Source organism: Periplaneta americana, chromosome 3 (genome assembly GCF_040183065.1).
Source record: "Periplaneta americana isolate PAMFEO1 chromosome 3, P.americana_PAMFEO1_priV1, whole genome shotgun sequence".
Taxonomy (NCBI): domain Eukaryota; kingdom Metazoa; phylum Arthropoda; class Insecta; order Blattodea; family Blattidae; genus Periplaneta; species Periplaneta americana.
Genome location: NC_091119.1, coordinates 57,477,891 through 57,499,926, shown reverse-complemented (window position 1 = coordinate 57,499,926; position 22,036 = coordinate 57,477,891).

Genomic DNA, 22,036 nt, shown 5'->3' with positions numbered 1-22,036 from the left:
TGTAAGAGTGGAGGAAGAACTCGCATTCCTTGTTCGGATCTTCTCCTGAAATGCGACCATATCCCCCCCCCGTAGGGATTATTTCGTGAAATTTGTATAACCCGTCTGAAGAATCATTGCAGACGGCAGGTAGAGTAAGCTTGCACATAAACATGCGATCGATACTGCATTACGTCATCCTGGTCTGACGTACTATGCACAGTGCTGCAGTAAAGAAATGCCTCAGTTCAGTTCGTTCAGTCTGCTAGTCGGTATCGGAAGTGTGTGTTGTACACAAGAGCAAATGGAAACTCCGCCGAGACACTCGTCACGTGAAGTCTTACACTCGCAAAGCAGAAAGATTATATACAATGTGCTAAAATTTTATAAAGAAGAGAGAAAGAAAGGTCTTATTATTCCAATAACGAATGCTGTGAAAAGAACAGCAACGACGGTGGGGAAGAGTGAAAGAACAATACATATTATAACTAAGGAGGCGAGGAAGCAAACCGCATTGGAGGACAATTTTCAACTCCTGGTAAAAGCCGCCCTCATCCAAAGAAAATTGTATTTGATGATTTTGAAAAAAAATGTGTCATCCGCAGAACTTTTTTGGAGTTTTATGAGAAGAGAAAAGAAATTCCGACCCTACGCAAGCTTCTAAATGCTGTTAAGAAAAAAGATACAGTTTAATGACGGAAAAGATACATTCTGGAGGCTGTCATTTTTGAAACAAATGATCGCACGATCAATAAGCGAAATCAGCGAAGAAGTCTGGATAAAATGCTGCCAATCTGTTAAACATATCGAGGACGAATATTGGCGTCGTGACGCGTTAATGGAAGAGGAAGTAGAAAGGGTAGTAATAAACATAGGCATTGTGAGTAGTGATGAAGAGTGTGATGAAGATGAGATTGATTATGATAGGCCAGGTAGGAGCACAGATACAGCAGACGAAGGCAGTTCAACTGATAGTGCAGATGAAATTGAGACCTCTGCCACGGGCATACAGCTACTTCTGGAATAAAGTGCGTATATATACCGTACATGACAGGAAAAGTAAATTCAACTATGGTATTGGTAATTATATTTGATTATGTTCATAACAGGTGTTGATGTTTTTATTGTCAGACTGTACTAACATTTCTCCAGCTGACTCGCCACGCATCGAGACTGAGCGGATCGCATTCGCGACACACGAGCGCCCTCATCTGAAAACTGCAATGTTTCGTCAGACGGGTTATTCATACAATACAATCTGTGCTTTTACCGGTAGCAAAACCATTTCACATATTCAATACCTACAGCGCTCCTAGCTGCGGAATTTGGAACTGAATCACATAGCCAACAAAACTTTAAAAGTGCACCATCTCACTTAGAAAGTGACATCAGTGGAAAGGAGTAACAGTCTGAAATCCGGGTAATCATTTCGGGACACTGTGTGTTTTGTTTAATTCTTCTGGAGTGTTATAAGACCTAGTAATACTAATTGAAAAGCACAAGAAATTGTAATATGATGCAATATTTTACTGAAATATACTCTACGTTTGTGATATTAACTTGGAACTTTTCGATATAGGCTTATACAATAATGATAAACGGCGTCAAAAAAGATGGAAAATCATTTCTCATTTTACATGTTGTTATCACCTATATTTGTCTGCGTTACATAACCATATTTTGATATTATCCAGTACTTTACTGAGCGAGTCGGCTCATGTGGTTCGATTCGATTGGACCGACCGACCTGACTGTGATTTTTCCGTCTTTTTCCACAGTTACTTAGGCAAATGCCGGGTTGGAATTTTCAGTGCTACGGTCCATTTCCCTTCCCCTCCCGTGTAGAAAAAGAATTTAGATATATCATTGATCTTCCTTATCTCATTCAATAGACGTATTCAGGTCAAGACGCATGTCTTCATCCGCTTATGACAGAGGGCGTCCTCTCCTGGGTTCCCAGTCTTCCGCAATATCTCTGGCAGGATTAATTCCTTCAGAATACTTCCAAGGGCGCTTCGACACCTTGGAAGGGCCGTTGGAATGGATCCTGTGTTGCTTGGACACCTTGGCGGTTTGAACTTAGAGCGGGGATGGTAGGAGACCCCATTGGGTTAGTTGGTGAGAGGTCACATGCGGCCGGTGGGCTGGTACACCCTCATTTATATTCATCTCATAATATTCGAGGTGCACACTAGCCCTCAGTATGGCCGACGTTCAAAGGGTCGTCCTAACCCGCCCGTAGCCACGGTGACCTAACCTAACCTAACCATACAGTACTTTACACGCTACCTCGCTGGACAGGTATATGTCTCGCAAGCAGGGATTACTGACGATAGGAATGCGAACGAAACAATTCGATAAGGAAGAGTGGGCGACAGGAAAGGTCACGAGATAACTTGAATGCGTACAGTCGGAAGAGAAACGACATCGGTAGAATCAGTCTTGCATTGTGATAGTTACATTACGGTTTTAGTTTCAGTTCCACTGCATGTGAATACGTGTCTTGTTCCAAGTCCGTTTATTTTATTATGTAGTGATGGAGCGTTCACCTCGCTGAGTATCATTATTTTATTCGTAAACATAACTTTTTTCTTGCTACGCTCTTCATTTCCACAGGCGATGTCCTCATCTGTTCATCTTCTTAGAAGCGGCAGTACTTCCATCGCCCCACACCTCTCGCTCCCTCGGCGTGCCACATACACACGTCAAAACAGACAGTAACGCCACCACTGTTTTTCGGTAATGTTTCTTGCGCGAGCTATACACATGCGCCAACACACTTTCAAACGCATGCACACTCTCGAAAATTCATGTAAAACAGTTATTCATAGAAAATAAGTAGAAGAGGGGGGAAGGAGATAAGAAATAAGTACAGGATGAAAGAGGAAAACATAATATAACAAATATAGAGAAAGAGAAAATCGTATTTCATTTCATTGAAATACACTCAGGGACAAAAAAAAACTGGACACTTTAATATTTGCTGGTATTTTGCAAAACATTATCTTCTCATACAATATTATGGGAGCCATCTGTTGTTATGGAGTCGTGTATACATTGTTGATTGTTTTTTGTTTTATAAACAAGCCATTACAACCAAATATTCCAATTTTGCTTTCGGAGTCTCAGCTATAACAATTTTGTCTCAACCATTTTGTGCTTCATTATCGTTATCATTCGTTATTTCTTTATTTTTACATTTTCTGAGTTTAAGTGGGGTTGTAACATTTGTCTTAAAACAAGATGCGACCTGAAGATGTGGCTCGAGCTGTAGCCCTTTACGATGATGGACGCATTGCAAATGCTGTGAATATGGCTAGAAGTACAACCGATGATGCCATAAAACGGTATAGAGAGACACTAGAATATACCAGAAGACCAGGTTCGTGTCGTGTCGTCCAAGAGCTACAAATCCAAATGAAGACAGGTATATGGTGTTGAGAGTTCTTAGGCAGCGCAACCTGCCAGCTACTAGTGTAGCCCAGCAATTTGTTAACATGCATGGACGCCCAATTTCGGCCAAAACAGTTAGAAGGAGGTTGAAAGCAAGTGGACTGATATCAAGTAGACCTGCAACTGGTCCCAGACTTCTCAGGATGCATCGAGTTGAACGACTGCGTTTTGCAAATGATCACAGGGATTGAAGAAATGGACAGTGGAGCTGTGTTCTGTTCACCGATGAGTCCCGTGCTCACCTGATGGACGTGAAAGAGTTTGGAGAAGGAGGGGAGAACGATTTTCACAGTGTTGCATTTCCGAAAATGTGCCGTATGGAGCTGGTGGAGTGATGGTTTGGGCAGGAGTGTGTACGGATGCTCGTACAGAGTTGGTTTTTGTTGAAAATGGAAGACTAACAGCTGATAGGTATATAAATGAATGTTTGGCTGATCATGTTGTGCCATTTGACCAATTTGTAGGCGATAATTTTGTTTTAATGCATGATAATGCACGGCCGCATGTTGCCCATGCGGTCGGAGATTATCTCCAAGAAGTGGGAATCCATGTTCTTCCATGGCCAGCAAGGAGTCCAGACACGAACTCAATTGAACACGTGTGGGACATGCTGGGACGGCGTGTTAAGAATAGACGACCGAGACCAGAATCGTTACAAGAGTTGAGGCGAGCACTTGGCGAAGAATGGGAACTTATTCCTCACATTGCTAACCAAATTGAGAGCATGCCAAGACGTATGGATGCAGTTATTCAAGCCAGAGGGGGTAATACCCGTTACTAAAAAGAGTTTTTAATGTTTAAGGCACCATAAAATGAAAAAACAGTTAGACCAAACGATGCCATAGTTATACGCCCTTTGTAATTTTTTGTAAATTTTCTCATCAGAGAATTTTTTTGAAATGTTGTCGTATAAGGTGCTAAATGAAACATTATTTTGTTTAAATGGGTTTTGTTTCATTTTGAAATAATTGGCAACAAAATACAAGCAAATATAGAAGTGTCCGTTTTTTTGTCCCTGAGTGTATATTGTTTAATTGGATGCATTCAATTAATTTGAATAAATCTGCAGAAAACAGAAGGCCTATACCCTATGTTCTGTTTTTCTATTTACGAAACTCAGCAAATAACATAGACATGGATATTAAACCTTTACTTCACCCAAGCGCAAAAATATGTTCAGTAATGGCTTCAAGATTTCACGGAGACAATAATGCTGTCAATTGGAAGAAAAATAATGCAAATAAATGTAATGAGTGCAGAACTATTAGCCTCATATCGCACTTGAAGATTCTTCTGCGAATACTGAATCGACGTTTATATTCTAAGATGGAAGGACAGTTTGAAGAGGAACAATTTGGCTTTAGGAAAGGAGAAGGTACGAGAGATGAAATTATTGGGCTGCTGCGAAGAATCGGCGAAAGATACTCGAGAAAATTAAAAAAAAAAAATTATTTAGTATTTGCGTACTTAAAATACATTTGACAGAGTACATTGAAATAAACTTAAGAGATTCTGAATAAAATTTGTATGGATTGGGAAGAGAGGAGGCTATTCAGTAATCTTTATACTAAACAACGATACAAAGTGAGGATAGAAAAATAAAGTCAAATAGGGAGAGGATTACGACAAGGATGCCCTCTATCACCTACCCTGTTAAACATCTACTTGGAGATTTTAGTGAAGAACTGATAATTGAAGGAAGAAGAATAAAAGACATAAGATTTACTGATGACATGACGATTTTAGCAGAAGAAGAGATGATACTAAGGGATAAGCAATTGGAACTAAATGACAACTAAGAGCAGTATGGGATGAAGATGAATACAAAAAAAGACGAAGATCATGATTATCGAAAGAACACTGAGTGGCCTCGTGGAATGAGAAAAAAGCTAGGAAAATAACCTCCCAAGATAATGCTCTGTTACAATAATCAGTGGATTGATAAGCGTATATATTTCACCAAGAAGTATACAATGTCAGTACTTACTATTGAAAACAATTTGGACCACAAAAAAATAGCAAAAACCTCTTCTTTTAACAAAGGAAATAGGATGGTGTATTCACTTAAATTCAAAGCTAAAGAAACTCACAACTCTTAAATTAGTTTAAAAAATCTGGTCACGTCACTGCAAGAGCGCAGTGAACAAATCTATATTATAATATACAGGGCTTTTCCTTTCAAAATTTCCCGGTCTAAATAACTAATTATTTAAATCGAATTAAATTTAAACAAACAAACAAAAAAAAAACATGTCAGTTTAGAAACTGAGGGGGAAGTCTGAAACCAGGCTTAATTGCATTTTAGTTTTCACCTCCCAATTGCAAATGACACCTCTATATTTTTATAGTACTGAAATATGGAAGAGTATTCAGTTGTTTATACACTTCATTCATTTTTTTTAGCATCTTTTGTTTTCTATCGTCGCCTGGCAATCTGTATTTTTGTTATTATCGGTTGATTGCAGAATGAAAACACAGCTTATTTTATGTAATTTTCTAAATTTAATCAATGAGGAAGATTTATGTTCTTGAAGGGTATACACCATTTTAAAATAATTTAATACACAAAAACAACTATTATATGAAATGCTTAATACATTTGTTTAGCTTTATTCTCTTCAGATCTAATCAACAATAACAACAACCCAGGTTGCCAGGCGACGATAGAAGACAAAAGATGCGAAAACAAGTGAATAAGGTGTACTAAAACAATTGAATGCTCTTTCATATTTTAGTACAAAAATATAAGGGTACCATTTGAAATTTAAAACTGAGCGTGGCGGAGGCGTGGGGTGTGAAATCTGAAATGCAATTAAGCCTGGCTTCAGTCTTCTCCCTCAATATCTAAATTTAAGTGTTTTTTTGTTTAAATTGAATTCAATTTAAATAATTAGTTATTTATACTGGGAAGTTTTGAAATGAAAACTCTGTATCTTCTGTCAGTTATGCTATATCATCAGAATTACATTTGTCCCTGGAATAATGTCGTGATAAATTTAAATAAAACTATCACGAAATTAGTGGAATAATCTGAAGAGCTCAAAATGTGAATTTCTACAGTATTACAATAATTCTGCCGTTTGTAGAATGATAAAATGAAATATAAATGAAATAAAATAGCATAAAATTCTCTGCGTACTGAGTTGGGATATTCGACACTATGGCATGCTGCTTGGGAACAAGGGGAACTGCTTCATTTGTGCTGAAAGTAAAATGAAGGATTGATGAAAACGGCGCTCGGAGAGAAGCGGCTACCTGATATTAATTATGTAATATATTATTCATAGTTACTCTGAGCAAGTTTCCAACTTTTAATGAACACACATACCTGCTGCCAGCGCGACGGAAGCGACGGTCTCTTGTTTTCTTCTACCGTCCCTTCCGACGTTAATTGATTTCAGTTTTTTCATTATTATTAAACGCCCGAATGCACGTAGCCCACTCGGAACTGACAGTGTCCATTATGTTGATCAATTGGGCAAGTAAAATTGTATCAGATAATAACTTATTTATAGGACATCACGTGCTGCTATGGTAACTACCTGACTGATTTGCTGATTAGATGCCTGGCTTCTGTACGTGACTAACCAGTTTCAGTGCTGCCAACTGTGGAAGTTTTAAGTGCTTTATTCCAACAACCATTTTCATGTATAAAAAAGTTTAATTTGTATGCGTGTTGGGTACTCAATGGGGAACTGATTGGAAACCTGCAGACCCAGACCGTGCACCAGCCCAGAAATGAGGCTATAGAAATTTGGGATGCTCTGTCTAAATTGAAAATTTTCTACATTTTTTTACGTAAGTCGGTAGTATAGTGATTACTGCACTTTCCTCTCGATCTAGGACACGCTTGGGGTTTGTGAGGTAATTCAAAACAGTTTTGTGTTTGGAGAGTTATATTTTTTTCTGTTTGAAAGTTTTCTGGAAATGTAAAGCACTTAATGCAGTCTGATCCGTCTGGGTATGGATAATATTAATTTATTATTATAAAACTATTATGATAGTAGGAAAAATTTCTTGCTTGTTATATTATGTTTGAAAGATGGGAGTTTCCGAATATGATAATCAACAATGCATAATCTGAAAGGACAAATGAATATCGTAGATAATTAAAATGGCTATTGGAAATCAACAGCGGGCACAATGTGTTCTTTAGTATGCTAAATTTGAGAGTGTTAAAAGAGTTCAAAGGAAATTTCGACGTGGGTATGGTGAGCGTAATGTACCTAAATACGATTCCATAATGTTGTGCTATCGAACATTTGTAAAAACAGGTTCTGTGTTAAAAAAAATATGCAAGAGGTCGCAGGCGAAACCCAGTACGAGAAGCAGCTATCTCTTGGCTTGGTCTCCAAACTCCTCACACCTAACTCCTCCTGACTTCTTAGTGTGGGGTTTTGTTAAAGGCATTGTCTGTTCACAGAAGTCCAGGAACATTGATGATCTGAGAATAAAAATTACTCAAGTTTTTCAACAAATCACCCCCCTTATGTCACAACGGACATGGGCTGAATTGCTTCACCGTTATGAGTTGTGCAGGGTGCGCAATGGAGGTCATGTTGAGCTCTGAGGAATCTCCCACCTTTCAGTGTCGTATGCACAAAGTTTCAACAAATAAAGTTCAGTAGTAAATGTTTTACGGTATTTTTATTTTATCCATATCCAAACGGATCAGTCTGTATATTGTACTGAAGTGTACTGTATTTTCTTAGCCTCTCAATTGTCTCCCGAGTTATAGCGAATATGAAATTTCGACAAGAAACATTCGCTCATTACTTAACGGTTTTTAGTAAGTTATATAGCGGCGCAGTATCAAATACTAGGTTATTTAGCGTCGATGGAGTTGGTGATGGCGAGATGGTATTTGGCGAGATGAGGCCGAGGATTCGTCATAGATTACCTGACATTCACCTTACTTACTTACTTACAGTAGCGTGCAAATTAATCCGAACAACGTAATTATTTATGCAAAAACACTCAAACGGGATTAAAAAAAAGGATCTAACACATACCTCAGTAATCTATGTGGCCTCTCTTGTTCCTAATAACAGCTCTGAGATGATTTGGCATGGATTCCACTAATTTTCTACAAATATTCTTCATTTCTTTATCGCGAAACCATACACCAATGAGGGCAGAAATCATCTTCTCCTTTGTAGAACAATCCATTTTTTGCATTCTTTTTTTTGCAAATTGACCACAAGTTCTCAATGGGGTTGATGTCGGGTGACTTGCCTGGCCAGGGGAGTACCTGAATATTCTTCTTGTTGAAGAATTCTGTAGTTTTTCGAGACGTATGGCATGGTGCCAGGTCTTGTTGGAACACACCTCTGCCATCCGGAAATGGTTTTTGCAGCTGGGGTACGATTCTGGTTTCCAATAAGTGAATATATTTGTCAGAATTCATCATTCCCTTGATAGATATTAATGCTCCAGGCCCTTCATGTGTAAAACAACCCCAAAACATTACTTTAGGGGGAGTATTTGGGTGTTTGTTGGAGATGAGCTGCTGTTACTTTTTCGGATCCTTTCCGTACGTAAGAAACACAGTGGCCGTGGACCTCGAAATGAGACTCATCGGAAAAAAGTACATCCTTCCAGTCATTCACTGTCCAGTGTTGATGTAATTTTGCCCACATTAAGCGTTTTTTGCACATAACAGGGGTTAGCAATTGCTTCTTAATAGGCTTACGAGCCCTTCATCCAGCTTCCAAAAGCCTACGCCGCACTGTTGTGACGTGAATATTCACCCAATTGTAGCCATTAACTCGCGGGTTAAGTCGACAGCAGTTAGTCTAGGATTTAATTTACTTTTCCTGACAATTAAACGATCATCTGCAGGTGAAGCCTTCCTTTTCCGGCCACAGTTTCCTTTTTTCTAGGGTGTGATGGATCCAGTCTCGCTGTATCGTTTTATGATCGAATTAACATTAGCCAAATCGATGTGACATTTTGCAGCAATTTGCCTTTGTGTCATAGAGGAATGCTCTGCTAATGTTATAATTTTAGACCGTTTTCGTGGAGTTGTATCCATTTGTGAAGACGACAGAATGTACACAGGATTGCAGTATTAAGTCTTCAACACAACTGAAATGCGTATAAGTACAAAACGACAGGTAAAATGTCGCATATTATAAAAAAAAATAACAACGACAGACCTTCAACAATGGAATTACACGTACTACAGATGTCAATTAAAGCGGTATGAGCAGCTGTGAGGCCAACAATGACAGAAAATGTAAAAATATGTCGTGTTCGGATTAATTTGCACGCTACTGTACTTACTGGCTTTTAAGGAACCCGGAGGTTCACTGCCGCCCTCACATAAGCCCGCCATAGGTCCCTATCCTGAGCAAGATTAATCCACTATCATCATATCCCACCTCCCTCAAATCCATTTTAATATTATCTTCCCATCTACGTCTCGGCCTCCCTAAAGGTCTTTTTCCCTCCGGCCTCCCAACTAACACCCTATATGCATTTCTGGATTCGCCCATACGTGCTACATGCCCTCCCCATCTCAAACGTCTGGATTTAATGTTCCTAATAATGTCAGGTGAAGAATACAATGCGTGCAGTTCTGTGTTGTCTAACTTTCTCCATTCTCCTGTAACTTCATCCCTCTTAGCCCCAAATATTTTCCTCAGCACCTTATTCTCAAACACCCTTAACCTATGTTCCTCTTTCAAAGTGAGAGTCCAAGTTTCAGAACCATAAAGAACAACTGGTAATATAACTGTTTTATAAATTCTAACTTTCAGATTTTTTGACAGCAGACTGTATGATAAAAGCTTTTCAACCGAATAATAACAGGCATTTCCCATATTTATTCTGTGTTTAATTTCCTCCCGTGTATCATTTATATTTGTTACTGTTGCTCCAAGATATTTGAACTTCTCCACCTCTTCAAAAGATAACTTTCCAATTCTTATATTTCCATTTCGTACAATATTCTCGTGACGAGACATAATCATATACTTTGTCTTTTCGGGATTTACTTCCAAACCTATCTCTTTACTTGCTTCCAGTAAAATTCCCGTATTTCCCCTAATCGTTTGTGGATTTTCTCACCTTACGGTTGGGGAAAATCTCGGAAAAGAAAATAAAGTTAATAATCAGCCCAAGATGGAATCGAACCTCGCCCAAGCACAGGTCCGGATCAAAAGGCTAGTGTCTCTGCCTATAGAGCTATGTCGGTGGCACTTTTGATACATGGCATAAAATGAGAACACGGAAGATGAAATACAGTACGAGTCCAATTCTGTGAATGTTCATAAGCGTACCGTGGCTTAGTAAACAAAGATGTTGCCAGTTCAGTTCAGACACTGGCACCGAGCACATCACAAACTATAAGAGACGTCTCTCAAGCGGATGTATTTAAGCATGCAGCAAGAACTGCAAGTTATTCGTTGAATTGAAATGTCAGAAAACTTTAAACCAATCGCAAGTAATTAGAATATTAATGTTTTCACGCAATTTATAATGTTGTTGCCTACTGGGATAAAATTTGCACTGAAATTCTAAAGACAAGCTGCAATAAATACTTAGTACGAAGTCGAAAGGGCGACTTTTGAATAAATAAATCTTAGAATGCGCTGGATAGTTTATTTTACGACCTTCTGTTAACTGCGATGATTATCTAATGTTTGAGTGAAATGAAAAATTTATGCCAGCAAAATGACTCCAGGATCCAGTGTATAAATTTATCCAGCATTTGTTCTTAACGAGTTGAAGGAAAGCCCCGGAAAACCTCACCCATGTAACTTGTTGCAACCAGGATTTAAACTCGGGCCCGCTCGTTTCACGGTCAGACAAGCTGACCGATACTCCACAGAGGTGGACTCCAAAGTCGTCCTGTCGTGGTGTAAGGTAAAGTAGGCAAATAAGAGACAGTGCCCAAATAAGAGGTACATTGTTAACTTCTCCGGTATAATTTGCCATCTCTCGACAACTATGGGAAATGAATGTTTGTGCTTCTAAGGCATCGTGTTCTTTGTCTAACGTCAGTTAAAAGTAAGCAACGAAGCTGAGAGCAAGCAAAGTAATTTTTCACACTTTGAACTTTTTAGTTGTTTTTGTTGAGGAAGTGAACAGCAGTTAATGTAAGCTACAATAAATTTATTATTAATTTTATAAAATTGCTGGAAAAATGTTGCATAGGCTATAATAAAGTGGATTGCTAATAAGGAAGATAATAATTTATGACCTTGGGTAGCTATTTCATTTTTATTTATTCCGTTTCCTAATAAGAGATACCTAGGGGTCCTATTAAGAGATAGTATCTCTTATTTAGAACCCTTATTTGGTATTATTATGATGCTCACTTTGAGAGTTTACGAAAAGCGCTAATGCTTCTAGTCGTGTCAGTTTGTCTGCCACTAACTTCACAAGAACCAATGAAAGATTAATTGACATATTAATTAAAATTAATTACAAATTAGATCATTCATTATTTATCCATTGTTCTCAATTATTTATTACAAAAATTACTAACTGAAATGATTAAGTTACCATTATTAATGACTAAAATTAAGTATTCATTGAGATGACAATAATATCAATAGCTAAAATCAATTAAAATTGGCTAGTCCGACAATATTTACCTTACTTAAAGATCAAAACATAAGTGCGTAATTAGTAAAATATTCTGTATATATCTCAAATGAAACTCTTCTGTAATTATTGAAACTATTACCACAGTCTACTATATAGCCTACAGTCGCGAAGCTCAATATGTAGTAAAAATACAAACATGGGTAGTTGCCCACCACTAGGATCGCTACTATCGCCTCATCATCACAGATCTCTCCTAGCAGATGACAAAATATGTTACACTTTCGTTGTCGTGTTCTTTTGGAAAAATTAACACCTTCCTTCCATTATTGAAATATTAAATGGATAAAGTTTATTTATTATTTTAATGAAGTATATTAAATTCCACCATAAACTCGAAGATACCTGCAAGAAATATTTTTGTTTGTGCAAAACGAACTGAAATTTACTATAATCGCTTCACTCATTCAAGATTATAGCGATAATGAACTATGAAACAATATTAATTTGCATTTCCCTTTACAACAATAATATAATAACAATAATAATGGAAATATGAATTAATGGGAGTAACTTACGTGTACCGGTAGTTGTAGTGTAGGCTTACGTAGTTAAAGTGGGATGAGGTTAAGCAATAATAATCACACCAGAATTGGAAACAAAACGTGATCAATAAATTTTATTGTAACAGACTTACTTTTTCTACGTCTATAGTAAAGTAACAAATGAAAATAACAACAAAATTAACAGCTATAATTAAAAACATATCCTTTGAAAAAAAAAAGTAGGCCTAAGTTGTCTGAAAATGTACAATTATTCAAGCAATCAGCTGATACAGACGTAGAATTAGTCCAAAGCTTTTGTTTCTCATCTGCAGGTAATAACAGAACAGGTTTATTTGAAACATCAAATAAAGTTGGAACTGCATTCCAGATTAATTTATTTTTGTTTTAATTCATAAATTGTGTGTTTTCGAAATGAAGGGAGCAAAACTTTATATTATTATGAAGATATTCTTCATTTTTTGTCATTAGATCTTCCCTCCTGCTGTTTATTAACCACTTTTTGCATCTAGAAGTAAAATAAGAAATAGATGTTAGGATCTTTCTTCACGAGCATCAATGCGAAATACGCAACGACTTAGCACTCGATGGAAATACGACTCAGTCCATTCTAAATCCAAAGTCGACCGTGGACAGTCTATTGTTTCTATTTGCTAACCGCTTGGAGCGCTTTATCGCGAGATTTGCAAAAAATCACCTCAAGCTTCGCGACTGTATATAGTAGACTGTGCTATTACATTTAATTGTGATTCCTGGTTTCGAAAATTTCGTTGGACCTGTGTAAATATCACCACTACAGTCAGTCCCAGCGTTTGTGGCCCATGTCCTTGAGTAAAAAGCCAATCAGTCAGCACTTGTTGCTGAGAACGGTAACACCCAACATTTCAGTGTTTTATATAAATAATTTTTGAAAGTCAGTTACAGTTTGCTAGCACGACTGATATTAAACGAGTGTAGGGTCTCAATTGAATTCTCTGTGGGAAAGTGATTATTTATTTTCGGAGATACGATAAAAAGTGCGTTACATTCAGTTTGTGGAATAGTTATTACAGCTGTCATAAAATTCCATTTAGAGCACCATTATAAAACATATATAATATTAGTCAGTACTGAGATGTAAGAATGGATTGTAGAGCCTTTAAGAAAGATCTTGAATTTAGTTGCTCTATTTCCATTTTTAAAGCATCGCCTTTGGTGCTGCACAAGTACTGAAATGTTTGTAACATTTTAGTCATATCATTTGAATATAATTTCAGTGTTGGTAATAAAAATAAAAAGCGAGTGGTGATAAAAAAAACACTACAAATTTGTGCATCTACCTAACATTTTTTTTATTTAATTTCATTTATTTGTTGCGGCCGGGTAGCTCAGTTGGTAGAGCAGCTGGCTACGGACAGAAAGGTCCGGGGTTCGATCCCAGGTGGGGACAGGATTTTTTCTCGTTGCCAAACTTTCAGAACGGCCCCGAGGTTCACTCAGCCTCCTCCCGGGGGTAAAAGGCGGTCAGAGCGTGGTGCCGACCACACCACCTCATTCTAGTGCCGAAGTCATGAAAAGCATGGGACTCTACCTCCATGCCCCCCAAGTGCCTTCATGGCATGTTACGGGGATACCTTTATCTTTTACCTTTTTATCATTTATTTGTATTCTGCAAAGATAATTGTCAACCTAATGAGTCCTGGAACATTTGTTGTTTTATTATTGCGATTTACCGAAGTACGTATGATTTCCGTGCAGGAATTCTGCGTTATTTAATGATGAAAAATCGGTGGAGCGGAGAAAAATTCTCTCCGGCACCGGGATTCGAACCCGGGTTATTAATTCTACGTGCTCACGCTCTATCCACTAAGCCACACCGGATTCCAATTCCGATGCCGGATTGAATCCTATCAGTTTAAGCTCCACCTCTCAGTGGAGCTTAGTAGATAGAGCGTCAGCACGTAGAGCTGAAAACCCGGGTTCGAACCCCAGTGCCGAAGAGAATTTTTCTCCGCTCCACCAATCCTCCATTTGTCGTTTTATTTTTAAAGTTTAGTATAATTCTACATTAAAAAAAAAAAAAAGAAATCACTGACATGAGACAAAATGCTGAAGAAATTCTGTAGGTTACAGTTACGGCACAAATATAGGCTAGATATATTATACTATACTTCGAGTCTCTGCACCTACATCTTTTATTATAATCATGTATGAAGTATACTATACTCTCAGAACTAAGGAGATTAAATTTTCGAATGCACAGTATGGAATTATAAAGCCAATTCCAATTCCAACTAAAAGTATCTAAACCCCATGCATGTTCTCTCTTTCGCTTCATCCTTGTGGTTATAGTACGATGATGATGACGATGACGATGATGATGATGATGGCAACAACAATGTTTATGATATTGAGGATGATAATAATGCCGTTGGTTTCGCTGCATTCACAGGATCTAGCTAGAGAGTCACAATATTGTTCATTGTTGCGATGCGTAAAATATTTATTGGCCGAGATGAACAGCATTTCACTGAAGTGAAGTACATTATTCATATGAGCGGGGCACAAAAAGTTAATGGCTGCAGGGAGTGTCATAGCTCTCAATACGTGTTCCATTACCGTTCGTTTTGTTCGGTTGGCGTCTAGAGTACGTTTCGTGACGATCTCCTAGAGTTATTTGTAGAGCGCGGACAACAGGGCAGCTTTAAATCGAAATAAAACATTTAGCAAAAACAGTCAGCAATAATATGTGGTAGATACGAGGGGAAAATTGTTCCCAGTGACGACAGAATGTATTGAAAAATGAATTTATAATGCCAAGCAATGTCAATTTTTTGCGACACATAGCATATGTGACACAGTCATTCTGTCAACTTATGTTCAAAATCGTTGTGATAATATTAAAAACAATAATTACTGTTGTACAGAGGTAGTAAATTTTGATAGAGTTATCGTAAGCAATATCACGTCATGTGCTTTTTTCATTCTGTCGATAAATAAACGAGCGCTTAAAGGAAATGAAATCCTCTCGTGATATTTAACAACACTATTTTGCTAATGTAGTAAATAATGAAACAAAATTACAGTAATAAATCATTCAATTACTGGATTACATATTTTATGTACTTACGCCGCAATATCTAGCATAAATTTATGAGCTTCTACTTGCTATTTGGGAAAAGGAAATTGTACCAGAACAGTGGAGGAGTCCATAATCGTACCTATCTTTAAGAAAGGGGACAAGACTAACTGTAGTAACTTTCGAGGAATAACACTTTTGTTGACGTCGCGTCGTACAAAATTTTCTCCAATATTATTTTGAGAAGATTAACTCCGTATGTAGATCGAATTATAAGCGATCATGAGTGTGGTCTTAGGCGTACTAGATCGACTATTGATCAATTTTTTTTTTTGTATTCGATACATATTGGGAAAAAAAATGGGAGTATAAGGGAACAGTACATCAGTTATTCCTAGATTTCAGAAAAGCATATAACTCTGTTAAGAGGGAAATTTTATATAATATTCTTATAGAAGTTGATATTCCCAAGAAATTAATTAGATTTATTAAAATATGTCTCAGTGAAACGTACAGCAGAACTCGTATAGCCCAGTTTCTGTCGAATATTTTTCTAATTCACTGCTGGCTAAAGCAAGGAAATGCAATATCATCTTTACTTTTTAACTTCGCTCTAGAATATGCCATTAGGAAAGTTCAGGATAACAGAGAGGATTTGGAATTGAACAGGTTACATCAGCTTCTTACCTTACGGATGACGTGAATATGTTAAGAGAAAATCCACAAACGATTAGGGAAAGTACGGGAATTTTACTTGAAGCAAGTAAAGCGATAGGTTTGGAAGAATATTGTACGAAATGGTTGCACAAAAATACAAAATTTATCCTTTTAAGAGGTGGAAAAATTCAAATGTCTTGGAGCAACAGTAACAAATATAAATGATACTCGGGAAGAAATTAAACGCAGAATAAATATGGAAAATTCCTGTTATTATTCGGTTGAGAAGCTTTTGTCGTCTAGTCTCTGTCAAAAAATCTTAAAGTTAGAATTTATAAAACAGCTGTTATATTGCCGGTTGTTCTGTATGTCTGTGAAACTTGGACTCTCACTTTGATAGAGAGTGTTTAAGAACCAGACTCCTAGGAAAATATTAGGGGCTAAGAGAGATGAAGTATTTATGTATTTATACAATAATATAGAACACATAATATACATAATAATACATCAGACTACTGAATATAATTCCTGCAATAGAAATAGAAATAAAATAATAGGCCTACATCAATAAAACAGAGAATACTTTCATATTAACAAAATTTGAGGACCGAATGAGCAGCGCTCGTGTTCGGTCGCAGGAGAATGGAGAATGGAGAAAGTTACACAACGCAGAACTGCACGCATTGTATTCTTCATCTCACACAATTAGAAACATTAAATCCAGGCGTTTGAGTTGGGCAGGGCATGTAGTACGTATGGACTAATCCAGAAATGCATATAGAGTCTTAGTTGGGAGACTGGCGGGAAACAAGTTTTTGAGGAGGCCGAGACGTAGAGGGGCTGTTATGCCTGACTTACATAGTCCGTCACTGAGCAATGCTTGCTTTTCTGTCTACTCGTATCTGACCGAAACATTATTATTTCAGCCGGGAAGGTGGAGTGGAGAGTTAAGGAGTTGCTGTATTAGTGCCCTGGCTTGCTCTAAGTGTCAATTTTACTTCATCTCTACGAATATGACCAGAATAAATATCAGTAATTCTATATTTTTGTGGATTATTTATATATGTAATACTAATGTTCGTTCTCTGTTTCTTTACAGGTAAGTAGCTGATGCCCTTGTCACATAATCTGAAAATGTCTCTTCTTGAAAAAATGTAAGTAGTTGGTATGTTAATAGTATACCACAAATAGTTACATTCTAGTAAATAATTTTCAAGCTTCCATATGTTTCCGTAAAACTTTTCTTTTTATCTCCTTATCGTAGGCCTGCACAAGGTTTGCGCTCTCCGAGCCGGCTCGCAGCTCATGAGCGGAATGCAGGTATTAGCTGCGCTCTGTATAGGGTGGACCGGAAGAAGGGGTGATCTCGTACAAAATGTACACGAAGGAAGTGCTATTCCGAGGTTCATGAAATGAATTCTCGTTTAGTATTTGCAAAACTATCTTGTACTTATTAATTGATGCAGAAATATTATTTTACAGAAATAATAGAAATTTTATACCTACTTAAATGTACAATATCATTTTCTTATATTTTTATTTATCAGTACATGAAAACTAGGTTTTATGCTGTTGGCAGCTGAAAGGAACAGTAGCCTACTGATCGTAATGAAACATCAATTACAGATGTTCGATGCCTGCCTTTATTAATGTTGATTATAGCAAACAGTTGCTCACAAAAATAAATGTTGAGCCAAACATAGCAATCATTTTCCCAGCCAGCCTGTGTAGTCGTGGATATTATTGCTAACGTTTAGTCTTGTAAAACTCAACCAGGCTAGTAGTATTATTCAAACGATCTCTAGCCCTTAGGCCACATTGAAGATCAATAAGTCCGAGCTGTAAATCGTTAAATGTTATGTTTTATTTAACGACGCTTGCAACTGCCGAGGTTATATGAGCACACTTAAATGCAATCGACCTGGCCCGGAATCGAACCCGCAACCTCGGGTATAGAAGGCCAGCGCTATACCAACTGCGCCAACCAGGCCCACCTGTAACTTAAATGACATTGATTCAACTGGTGTTGAAGGAATTTATTATGATAACTCTAAACTTCTTTTCAATTAAGACAAGATTTTTAGTAGGTTATTTGCACATAATCGTTTCGCATGGCTTCATCACGAACAGTTCATTCAACATATCAACAATGAGCTGGCTTTTCCCTGAAGAGATATTTAAATTGTTGAAGATTAATATCTTTAGTATCTTTATGTCTGGACTCGTAAGGACGTATTATGTTACAATTCTTTCTACCTTTCAAAATGTTGTGGCAGATAGAGCACTGAGTATTTACTCCAGCAGCTATGAAAAAATAAGCATTTTCCCATGCAACATTCAAAGAATTTGTCTGATCACCACTTTTCCGTCTTTTAGATTCCTTCCGACTGTACTGTAACAGTAGATAAGCAACGTGAAACAGTTACTGAGAATACGCACTGCACTCCACAGATAGCTGAGTGGTCATTTTCCTCTCCTCTACCTATATATAGCAAGTCTATGTCATTCTGACGTATCTTCCTCTATGTTTCGGCGAGCGGTAAACACCGCTCTCCCGCTCCGAACGAGCGCGCGCGCTCGTTGAGCGCTGTTTGTGCAGGCCTGCCTTATCGTGATGTAATGATGAATCCAGTCTCCAGCCGGTACATCCGCATACAACCCGCTTAGCGGTGATTCAGCGTGGCTGCATTCGGCAGTAAAATTCCGCTACTTATACCTTGACCAAAACTACTTCCGACTTGACAGCTTACAGAGAAGGGGGAGCAGTGTTATCATTTTGTCTGTCATTCGTGTAAGCGAGCGCGCTGCTCACAGAGTGCAGTAATGAACGGCTCACATGAACGTATACATTTCTAACCAATTTGTTGAACACTAGGGATTAAAATTAGTTTACATTATTATTTTATTAGTCTATTATTATTATTATTATTATTATTAGTAGTAGTAGTAGTAGTAGTAGTAGTAGTAGTAGTAGTGGTGGTATTCTTCAATATTATACCGTTAGAAAAGCGTCGAAAGAACTGTAAACTGTAAAAACAGGTTTAAATTTAATACGAAGCCTTTACTTTTATGATATTCTTCAATATAATATTGTCAGAAAGGCGTTGAAAAAACTGTAAACTGTAAAAATATTTATGATTAAAAATAATAGGACGACTTATGCCAGCGGTAATAGAGGCCCACCATTAACTTTTTCCCTCTGAAAATACTCTCTTACATTACACATCATTTCTCCATGGATAAATATATAATAGGATGCGAAACTTAATGAGTTTCCCGTAACACATACTAGAGGCGCTGTTGTAGAAATTGATCTTGCTGCCATCTATTTCTGGGAGGGGCGTTATTACATCTAGCAGCGCACCTGGTGACGAAAATATTAAACTGTGCAGAAAGTATCCCCTCCCACCCTCAACGATATTCAAAACTAACCCAATTTAAAATAAAACATTTACGATTTTATTCCTCACAGCATATTCTACTGAAAATTCTTACCGGAGCCAACAGGAAGATAAAAGAGACGATGTGTTTTACACTACCCGATTAAAATATAACCAGACAGAGACAAAAAATAAAGCAAAAGGTTAGACAATTGGGATTGTATTCTTTGGATATGGAAAAGTCTGCAAGAACTACTTAGATAGTTCAATTTATTATATTACTATTACTTTACAATACATTCAACAACACTATTTTTATAACGTCCATAAACTCACTGTTTAACATACACTGCTTATACACACACGTATCACTTTATGTTCACTTATTAGCAAGTTTCAGTCCGCCATCTTCATCTTCGACTCTCCCGTACAGCAATATCTTGAACGGATAGAGAACTCTCGGTTATGTACCCAACACGTAGTTCTAATATTCACCACCTACGACGTTGGGCGCTGATCACCTTATTTCAAACCCACAAATCCAGATGGTGCTGACCGCAGTTTCGCATCCTATATGTATTTATCCATGATTTCTCGCGCTTGACTCTTTAACGGGGCACTTTGTCCGCCTGCCTTTCCTTCCTTCCGACATTGCACAAGTCACCTGTTTAGAAACTCTCGCAGAAACTAGAAAACGCACACTAGTCACACACTCCACCAATAACAACGAAGATAATACGTGTAATATAATTTAAACAATAGTTATCGAAACACTAAAAAAATACAACTAAATCATATTTTAATTCACACAAAGCACGCGCTAACCACCAAACTCAAAGTAATCCTGGACACTGTATTCGCATTCACCACTAGACCGTGGTATTCATGTGCAACTTGTAAACAGACACGGCAACACCGTCCCGTTACCATGGTTACGCATCTCTCGTGATTGGTTGGTTTGAATGGTTGCCATGGTAACAAGCTAAAGGCGCCAATTGTCAAGTCGGAAGTAGTTTTGGACAGATCATAGACCATTACATTTTATTATAGATATAATTTTTAGCTTAATATGTAAGTGCTGAAGCTATAGATCATCTTCTCTAATAACTGAAAGGAGCTACATTAAAAGGTACGCGAAAAAGCGTCCTTGCAACGGAGTTTGTGGCTGAGAAAAACAATGTGTAAGCTCCAAGCTTATTGGCCATTAATTGTCTCGCTCAGAATTTTGCTGTTCCACTGAAGGAATCTAGAAAATTTTCACATCTTTTGAAAATATTTCTTAACACACGCTGGATTTCTTCTTCGTCGATAAAATTACAGTCTAGGTACATGTACGTTTCATACGATTAATTTATGAACTACTGTGATCATAAAGATTTAGTTTAAAAATTTTTTGTCGATTTCCACGATTTCCACGCTCATGTCTTCGATGAAGTCTGTTAAGTTAACGATTTCGTGAGGTACGCTTTTTGCCTGTAGCCGATGTCGTCGAGTTTTTTTTTTTTTTAGTTAGAATGTGATTTAATAGCTTGTTTTTTATTTAAAATGAATTTTTTCTCCCACTTTCTTCATGATATTGTGTAATTTTTTAATCAGATGAATGTTCAACCCCAGGGTATTTCCGTACAAATGTAGTAGACCTAAAATATTTTTTTTTACGATTTCTTCGTAATGTACGTATCACAAATTAAGATTCGTAGCATAAATATATCCTACATTGCCACGAACTAAACTGAATTGCACTAGCTGGAAGTCAGCTGTATAGCAATACTCTAACTTTGACTCCCCTTCAGTCTTTTGTTATCTGTCCACAATACGCAGTACAAAATCTTCCTTTGCTAGTTCCGTGGGAAATTCACACAATATTTCCTCTGCAGTAGAATTCAATCTGTATGAATGAAATGCCCACGGCATTTGTATACGCGGAACTTGTTTCCTGGCGAATGCTCTGTATCTGTAGTTGGGTAAAATCTTACAATAAAAGTATAAATAAATTAGAGTCTGTCTTCTGGTAACTATCTAATAATTCAGCGGGCTTCGAAGATTTGTCTGTATAACGTAGTACCGGTATTATGTTCTTAAGTACCGTGAAGTCTACAGAATATATATTTTTAGAATTGTAATTAAGGTCTGTTATTTTCTAAAGACTACTCACGACGAAAATTGGACAAAATATGAAAAAATAAGTAACTAAAACTTATTTTCTAGATCAGAGGGAATGCTTAAAGAAACTGCCTTTAATGCAGGAGGTAGCTTTGACGTCCTCAGGGGAGAAAAATATCAAAGAAATGACCTGCATGTTAGATATCTTCACCTTTGAGAACAAAAAGTACAGACTCTGCATTGCAGCGTGCTCTCGAGATGTTCAAATTCTGGTCATTTCTATTCCGGAG